Below are 9140 nucleotides of genomic sequence, written 5' to 3' on the forward strand. Positions count from 1 at the left end.
TAATTTCATTTAACAATCCCTTCGTTACCTCTCTTGCTTTATTTGTTCGACAAGGAAAGGTTTTTGGCCAGCCTGAAAACATATCAGACATAACTAATAAACATTGGTACCCCCCTTTTCTTGGGAGTTCGGAAAATCATCCTGCCACTGTTGTCCTGGATAATTTCCTCTACTAATGTTCCCTAGTTTTATTTTATTTGCTGTACTGGGATTATTGTGTAAACACATTTCACATTGTTGAGTCACCTGTTTTATTACAGTATACAAGTTTCCCCCAATCAATTTCTGATTTAGACTTTCATATAAAGTATCAGCTCCCCAATGCGTCTTATTAATGATAGGGCTGTGGTCCATATTAAATTGGATGGTACCACTATACGACCATCCCTTAAATAAGTCCACTTATTTGTTTTTATTTTATCATTCATGTCCTGAATTAGCTTTAGGTCTTCTTTAGAATAGTTTGGTTCCTGATCTGCACTTACAGTTTGGATTTTACCGTCTGGCATTAAGGATAATTCCTCTTTTCCTACTTTCTCTGCTGCTCGTCTGGCCTCGTGGTCAGCCAGGCAGTTTCCAATCTCCAAATCAGTGCCTCAATGGGTCATCTTACGTTCTTCCTTCCTGGATGACCCTCTTATAACAGCGGGGGCCATTCCTCACATCAAGGTCTGGCATGGCACATGTTCCCACCGCTCAACGCCTACTGGGTTGCAGCCAACAGCGGAGCTCAAGATTCTTCTTGGTGGCAAACACAGAGGCCAACCCAGTCTTGCCCTTGACTATGGTAGGAGGCACCTGACCAACCTTATTCCTTGTACTTCGTTGTCAATGCAGTTTCATCTGCACATCCCATAACAAGTCACTGTCATGGCAAAACACACAGATTTACATTAGTAGAACTACTACAGAGTGTATTTTATTTCAGTTTTTCTGCCAATATCCCCACAGCCTTGCTGACCAAGGGATATTGTTTTTATCTGAACTGGGCAAGCCTCCCCCTTATCATTTTTACTGTAACAGGTAAAGCATTTTTCACCTTTCCTGGAATTTATTTTCAGATACAGCTGGTTAAAAATTTCTTTTACTTCAGGGAGGTCCTCTTTTCTTCTTTTCTGTTGAATTGAAGATAAACTCAATATTTCAATTACTTGATCATTTTTAACTTGTAGTTTCATTTCTCCTTCTTTAAACGCCTAGATGTTCTAATAAATCTCATCCCAACAAAGATTTTGGTGAATTTGGCATTATTTGTTTTCTTAGTTTGTACTTTAAAGGTTTCAGGATGTTTTCCTGGTGGCCAGCAGCTCCCACAACTGTAACAAATTATTTTTTTTTACTGAAGTTTAACAAATAAGTTGGTTTTGTATTCACTAAAATTCCACCTCATACCCATTCCCTGCCCTAGAGGGGCCGTTACCGGTCCCGTTGTACTGCAAATGCTGCAGCAATTGGGGTGACATTGTCAGGTCCTTCTGCTCAATTGTCAGCAAGAGCAACCCCCTCCTCCCCACCATCAGAAGGGTTCGGGGCAGGAGATGCTCTTCGTGCTCTGCAGGTTACACAAGCCTGCCTCTGCTACAGCACTTCTGTTTTAACTCTTTCTGACCCTGAATGCAAATCTGCTTCTTGTTGCTCTAAGTCTGTGTTCTTACATATCACGCCTTCGCAGGCAAACAGCAAACACCCTGCCATGCGTCCCAGCATGATTCAGTCGCACCTTCGAGGGGGTACGGGGGTTTGTACAAACTCACCCCAATACTTCAACACTTTCACAGGGTCTTTGATTCTCCACCACCCCCACCCCCCCGCCTCAGGTTTTACATACATTAGTACAAGTTTTTATCTTACAACGTGTTTCATTCTGGTTGCTCCACAGAAGGAACCACAACCTGAGCTTTTTAATACAAAAATTTCAACAAGAACATCTTTCTAGTTTAGGTCTCAGGTTTTTTTCCTTATCCTTTTCTAGAGCCATCATCAAAGATCAGGTGATGTTAATCCCGCACTCTTTCTAGTGCTAGTATCACAGGATCCCGAGGGGGTACTAATCCACAGTCCTTTTGCCACTCGGGTTTGTCCTGGAGGACGAAGAACATGTCTGCATATGATACTTCGTCCCATTTTCCCTCTCTCCTCAGAAACAACATTAATTGCAGGAGAGTGTTATAATCTAACGTTCCTCCCTCCTGAGGCCATTTCGCATCACACTCCAATTTATACAAAGGCCACCACTGATTACAATATTTAATCAACTTCCTTCTATTTTCGGTACCACCCTGTCCTACAATATCCCTCTGTGAGAAACTATGGACTAGGGTATTGTTTATTAAGATTTATGTTAAGCCCAATGTAAAGGTCAGACAGTGTGAGAAACTATGGACTAGGGTATTGTTTATTAAGATTTATGTTAAGCCCAATGTAAAGGTCAGACAGCAAAAGATATAAATAGCCACAAGATACCGCTTGTGCAAGATAAGATAACCACCAGCTGTTTTTGCTCATATTCTACTTGCTATAATTAATAAAATTTTAATTGGATTATGATCTATTGTGGTCTCAATTTATAACAATTTCTGGTGCCGTGACTCGGATAAGGAACGGTGGGCTTTGGTCCTCCGGGGAGGCGCCCCGCGACATTTCGCGGCCCCGCGACCAACAGCTTACTCCAACCTTACCGACGAACCTAAATTCTAGAATAATGAGCAAAGGAGAAACCGGTAAAATCCCATAGAAATTCTGTGCACGGGAGTCCGGACGAAGACGCAGGACGCGTAAGTATATTGCGAATTTGTTCGCGGGTTTGCCGTTCGGGCGGGATTGGGTTTCCTGGAATATAACGAGTGAGAGGTTCGATATACTGAACCAAGCGAGTGCGGACTCTTAAGTACTGCGTTTCCCATCTCCCGCGAGGGACTGGGCCAGGAACAAGGGGAGCGAGTGAGTGTATGTTTGTGGATATTCCAGAAGATGGGGGCGAAGGGCAGCAAGCCTTCGACTCCCATGGGAAGGGTACCCACTGTACCTAAGAATACCCCTCTGGCATATATCTTAGACAATTGGAGATATTTCCCTGGAACTCTAGGGAAAGATAAGCAGAAGATGATAGAACATTGTACTAAGATATGGGGAGGGAAGAAAATTTCTAAAAATGCCTTTTGGCCAGTCTATGGGTCAGAAGAAGATTGGGTAAGACAGCAATTAAACCTCTGGGTTAATAATAAAAAACCCCTTAACCCGGAGGAGAGTCGATATGCGCAAGTGTGGCTAGAAAGACCGGGAGCTAGACTTTACCCACTGAATGAAATGAAAACTAAACAAAAGAAAAAGCAGGAAGAGTTGGACGAAACCCTTCTAACCCCCCCTCCTTACATACCTCCTCCTGCTCCCGCAGAGGTCCCCAGAGCGCCCACTCCCCCACCAGAGTCGGAACAAGGGTCTCCCCCTCTTCCTAGACGCATAACTAGAAGTCAGAAAGGGGCAGCTCAAATGTACCCCCTAAGGGAAATACCCATGGGGGGACCTCAACCTGTGATCGGATATATTTCCGTACCCCTAAACTCGGCTGACCTACGAGATTTTAAAAGAACCAAGATGGGAAACTTAATTGAGGACCCACTCGGAGTGGCAGAAAGATTAAATCAACTTTTGGGACCAAACCTTTATACTTGGGATGAGATGCAATCTATCCTTGGTCAATTATTTACTACCGAGGAAAGAGATATGATTAGACGAGCAGGAATGAGACTGTGGGATGCTCAGCATGCCCAGGGACCCCAAGCAGATATTAAATGGCCACTCCAAAGACCTAATTGGGATAATCAGGATCCAGTGCATAGAACTCATATGCAGGACCTGAGAACTATAGTAATTCAGGGGATTAGGGAAGCAGTACCCCGTGGCCAGAATATCAATAAAGCATTTAATGAAATGCAAAAGAAAGATGAAAGCCCTACTGAGTGGCTGGAACGACTGAGGAAAGCCCTTCAGCTGTACTCTGGGGTAAATCCAGACGACCCTTTAGGGCAAGCGCTCCTCAAAACTCAGTTTGTGGCAAAATCATGGGAAGATATCAGAAAGAAGATTGAAAAGTTAGAAGACTGGCAGAATAGAGGGTTGGATGAATTATTGAGGGAAGCTCAGAAAGTCTACGTAAGGCGGGAAGAAGAGAGCAGCAAGCGACAAGTAAAAATGATGGTAGCAGCGGTCAGAGAGGATCGCAAAGAGCGAACTGGTGAACACAGATCTGCTGGAACGAAACAAGGGAACGTAGTAGTAAAGAAGGAACAGAGATGTTGTTTTTACTGTGGAAAAAGGGGACATATAAAACAGAATTGCAGAGAAAGGATCAGGGATGAGGAAATATTGAAAACGGAATAGGAGAGTCAGGGGCTCTATATCTTAGGGGACCGGAGTCATCATGAGCCCTTGATAAAATTAAAAATAGGTCCCCATAAACAAGAGTTCACCTTTTTAGTAGACACTGGGGCTGAGAAATCAACTATTAAGCAAATACCTGAGGGATGTAAAGTTTCCCCTGAAAAAGTACAAGTAATTGGGGCAAAAGGAGAACCCTTTAAAGTAAGCAAAATCAAAAATGTGGTATTCGAAACTGAAAATAAATTTGGAATGGGTGAACTCTTGCTCGTCCCTGAAGCAGAATTTAATCTGTTAGGACGAGATTTAATTGTTGAATTGCAATTAGAAATTAAAGTAAAAAATCAAGAGCTAACAGTGTCTGCTTATCCTTTGACCGTGGATGATCAAAAACAAATTAACCCCGATGTCTGGTACTCTCCAGACACAATTAGTAGACTGGAAATCCCACCGATTAAAATCCAAATTTCCGAACCCCACATACCTGTGAGGGTAAGGCAATATCCCATATCCCTAGAAGGACGGAGGGGATTAAAACCAGAAATGGATCGATTGTTAGCACAAGGAATCTTAGAGCCTTGTATGTCACCCTTTAACACCCCCATTCTGCCTGTAAAGAAACCAAATGGGAAATATCGGCTCGTACATGATTTAAGGGAAATAAACAAAAGAATTATCACCCGGTTCCCTGTAGTAGCAAATCCATACACACTGCTAAGCAAGCTAGGACCCCATAACTCCTGGTATAGTGTGGCTGATTTAAAGGATGCCTTTTGGGCCTGTCCACTGGCAGAAGAATGCCGTGATTATTTTGCCTTTGAATGGGAAGACATAGAGACAGGCCGTAGACAGCAATTGAGATGGACCGTGCTCCCCCAAGGGTTCACTGAGTCCCCTAATCTGTTTGGACAGGCCCTGGAAGAGCTCTTAAAAGAATACCAAGTACAAACGGGAAACATGCTGTTACAGTATGTTGATGATCTGCTCATAGCAGGGAATAATAAGGAGGATGTAAGGAAAGAAAGCATTTGACTCCTAAACTTTCTTGCACAAAAGGGACTATGGGTATCACAAGAAAAGTTACAATTTGTGGAGGAAAAAGTGAAATACTTGGGGCATTATTTGTTTAACGGCGAGAAGATATTGGATCCAGAGCGCATTAAAGGAATTCTGGAATTACCTATGCCTGTCACTAAGAGGCAAATTCGGCAGGCATTAGGGCTATTTGGGTATTGTAGGCAATGGATAGAGAACTACAGCTTTAAAGTTAAATTCTTATATGAACAACTGTCTAAAGACAAAATGCCCAAGTGGACCCCTCAGGATCAAGAGCAGTTTGCCAGTCTCAAAAGGGAGCTAAGCCAAGCACCGGTTTTAAGCCTCCCAGATTTAAAGCGGCCATTCCATTTATTTGTTAACATATATGAAGGAACGGCATTCGGAGTATTAACTCAGGAATGGGCCGGACAAAAGAAACCGGTGGCATACCTATCAAAGCTGTTGGACCCTGTGAGCAGGGGTTGGCCGAGTTGTTTACAAATCATTGTTGCTGCTGCCTTATTACTTGAGGAAACGAATCGCATTACCTTTAATGGAGAAGTTGTCTTATATGCGCCTCATAATATCAGGGGAGTGTTACAACAAAAAGCAGAAAAATGGCTTACAGATAGCCGATTATTAAAGTATGAGGGAATACTTATAGAATCCCCTAAACTATCTTTGAAAACTATTGGAGCAGTTAACCCCGCTGAATTTTTGTACCCAGGAGAAGGTAATGAACTATTGCACAATTGTTTTCAAACAATTGAACAGCAGACACGCCATTAGGCCAGACTTAGAAGAAGAAGAACTACAATGTGGAGAAGTATTATTTATAGATGGGTCATCACGAATAGTGGAAGGTAAACGATTGTCCGGATATGCCATCGTTAAGTTGGAAAAAGGAGAATTTAAGACAATAGAATCAGGCCCCCTGAGTGCCAGCTGGTCGGCTCAAGCCTGTGAGCTGTATGCATTGTGGAAAGCATTAGTGTCACTGAAGGGAAAGGATGGAACTATATATACAGACTCACGCTATGCGTTCGGAGTAGTGCACACTTTTGGGAAAATATGGGAAGAAAGAGGATTTGTTCACTCACAGGGAAAAGAACTGATACACCCGGAATTAATTCGGCGAGTTCTGGAGGCATCAAAAATGCCGAATAAAATAGCAGTTGTACATATAAAGGGACACCAGCGAGGCACAAGTTACCAAGTTAGGGGAAATAATGCAGCTGATACAGAAGCAAAACGAGTGGCAGGCAATTATAGTACGATTTTAACTATACAACAAATACCTGTTAGTAAAAATTTGAGGTTTGAGTCTGCAGAAAAGGAAAAACGAGAACAAATGGGAGCTAAGGAACAGGATGGTAAGTACATATTGCCAGATGGGAGAGAAGTTTTGCCGAAGGGCATAGCACTTGAAATATTTTCAAAAATACATAGTAAAACACACTGGGGAACCCAGGCGTTAGTTGATCATTTCAATCAACAGTTTGCCTGTATAGGCGTATATAACATAGCAAAGACAGTCACGGCAGCCTGCGAGACCTGTCAAAAGGTTAATCGAAACAACATGAGACAAAAGCCTCTTGGAGGACGTTCCCCAGCATACAGACCTTTCTCACACATACAAGTGGATTTTACTGAACTACCCAGGGTAGGGCGTTACAAATATTTATTAGTAATGGTGGATCATTTAACACATTATGTTGAGGCTTTTCCTACCCCCAAGGCAACTGCTAACCAAGTTACTAAAGTGTAACTTGAAGACATTATACCTCGATATGGAGTACCTGAAGTAATCGACTCGGACAGAGGAACACACTTTGTGTCAAAAATTGTTAGAGATCTAACAGAAAGCTTGGGTATTAAGTGGGAATACCATACGCCATGGCATCCACAAAGTTCGGGAAAAGTTGAAAGGATGAATGGAGAAATCAAAACTATTTTGACTAAATTAATGATAGAAACCAAATTATCATGGATTAAGTGCCTACCCATGGCACTATTAATTCTCAGAACCAGACCCCGAGCAGATGTAGGAATATCAGCGTTTGAAATGGTGTATGGAATGTCCTATAGAATTGAAAGTCCACAAACAAATGTTTTAATTCGAGACCGTGTGATTAATGAATATGTTTCACAATTAGCAGAACATCGTAACAAGCTTTGGGAACATGGACTGATTGTACAACGACCACCGTTGGACTTAAAAATTCATAATCTTAAACCTGGGGACTGGGTATTGGTTAAAACGTGGAAAGAAGAAACCCTAAAACCCAATTGGGAGGGACCTTATCTTGTTCTGCTTACAACAGAAACGGCTGTCCGGACTGCTGAGCGTGGATGGACTCATGCCAGTCGCATTAAAGGCCCAGTGACGAGACCCCACTGGAAAGTAATCAGTACACCAGGTGACACCAAGATAACATTGAGAAGATAAAGTTATGATAGAGATTTTATTTGATTATTTTGACGCATTACCTTTTGGTATAAAGTGTGTATTGTTGTTTACATTTGCTATAGTTATCTCGCTTTTTATCTATTATATATGGAAGTGTAAGAAGTGTAATTGCTAAGCTCATGCAGCCACACAATATTGAATATAGAAAATATGCTGATGTTAATGATATATGCATTTTGGATATACGAATTAGGTGTAATAATTTGAACTGCAATTATTATCCATTTGCTTGTTTTAAATGTAAGGTATGCCAGGATAAATGGTGGACACACTGTGAATTCGGATACCCTCCGACAGGAGTTTGCACACAGTGTTGGAAAATCCAAAGAACTCTTACTGAGTGGAAATTAAAACAATTAGAGTCTAAACAAGAAATTATTCGAGAATCCCATGAGTGGTGGGAAATTTTTGCCAAAGGAATAAACCCTCAATATTATTGTTACCACTCCACCGAACCAGTCCCCTTTGTAGCTGAAATCTTGGCTATAATGTGCAGAAGGGAAGTACTAACCGTGTCTTGCTTTGCCCCATTAGTTAAAGCTGCAAAGTGGGAAGCCTATGTAAACAGGCAGAAAGCCCGAAGCAGCCGTTCTCCTGAAGAATTCGCTTGCTGCCGAGAAGATGGTACACCCCGTGGCTCGAAGCAACCGAGTCGACGGACAAGGCAGAGGAGGAACAAACTGTGGAGAACAGAACCAGAACAATGGGACACTAAAGCAACAATGGCCGAACTTCCCCAGGACTGGTAAAAATATACTTAAATTAGCAAAATTGGCAGACACCCTTTTTCCTGGTATACCATTAGTTTTGTTATTGATAATAACCCAAGCAAATGGAAACCCTCATGAACCTATGAACTGGACAATAACAAACATAAAATATCCAAGTAATCCAATCCAAGCACGAACTACACCGGGCACAGTTAGTTTCAATGTGGGTTTGCATGATCTAGTTACTGAAGAAGATCGTAGAGATGAAGCGGATATATGTAAACCAATTTATATATGTCCAGCATCAAACCCTGGTAAAGGATACTGTAATTCTCCAGGTCATTATTACTGTGCATATTGGGGGTGCGAAACATGGGCCTCTGAGTGGTCCGCACCTGGAGACCAATATCTAGAAATAAAGTGGTCACCGGAAGAATGCGAGAGACCTAAATTACACGGAGACCGGTGGGGTCATTGCTTAAGTAAACCGATTCCTTGTGTGGGCATCAATATAACTATAAAAAATCCTGCTCAGGACTTCTGGC

General features: G+C 42.1%; 1 long non-coding RNA gene across 1 annotated transcript; it reads left to right on the top strand.

Moving 5' to 3' along the window:
• Positions 1–2506: 2506 nt before the first annotated feature.
• LOC130143342 (uncharacterized) lies at positions 2507–8272 on the top strand. The gene is made up of 2 exons (XR_008819712.1): positions 2507–2774; positions 7740–8272. It is a non-coding gene; the product is annotated as an uncharacterized LOC130143342 (long non-coding RNA).
• Positions 8273–9140: the final 868 nt, after the last annotated feature.

This window comes from Falco biarmicus, unplaced genomic scaffold, assembly GCF_023638135.1.
Source record: "Falco biarmicus isolate bFalBia1 unplaced genomic scaffold, bFalBia1.pri scaffold_27, whole genome shotgun sequence".
NCBI lineage: Eukaryota > Metazoa > Chordata > Aves > Falconiformes > Falconidae > Falco > Falco biarmicus.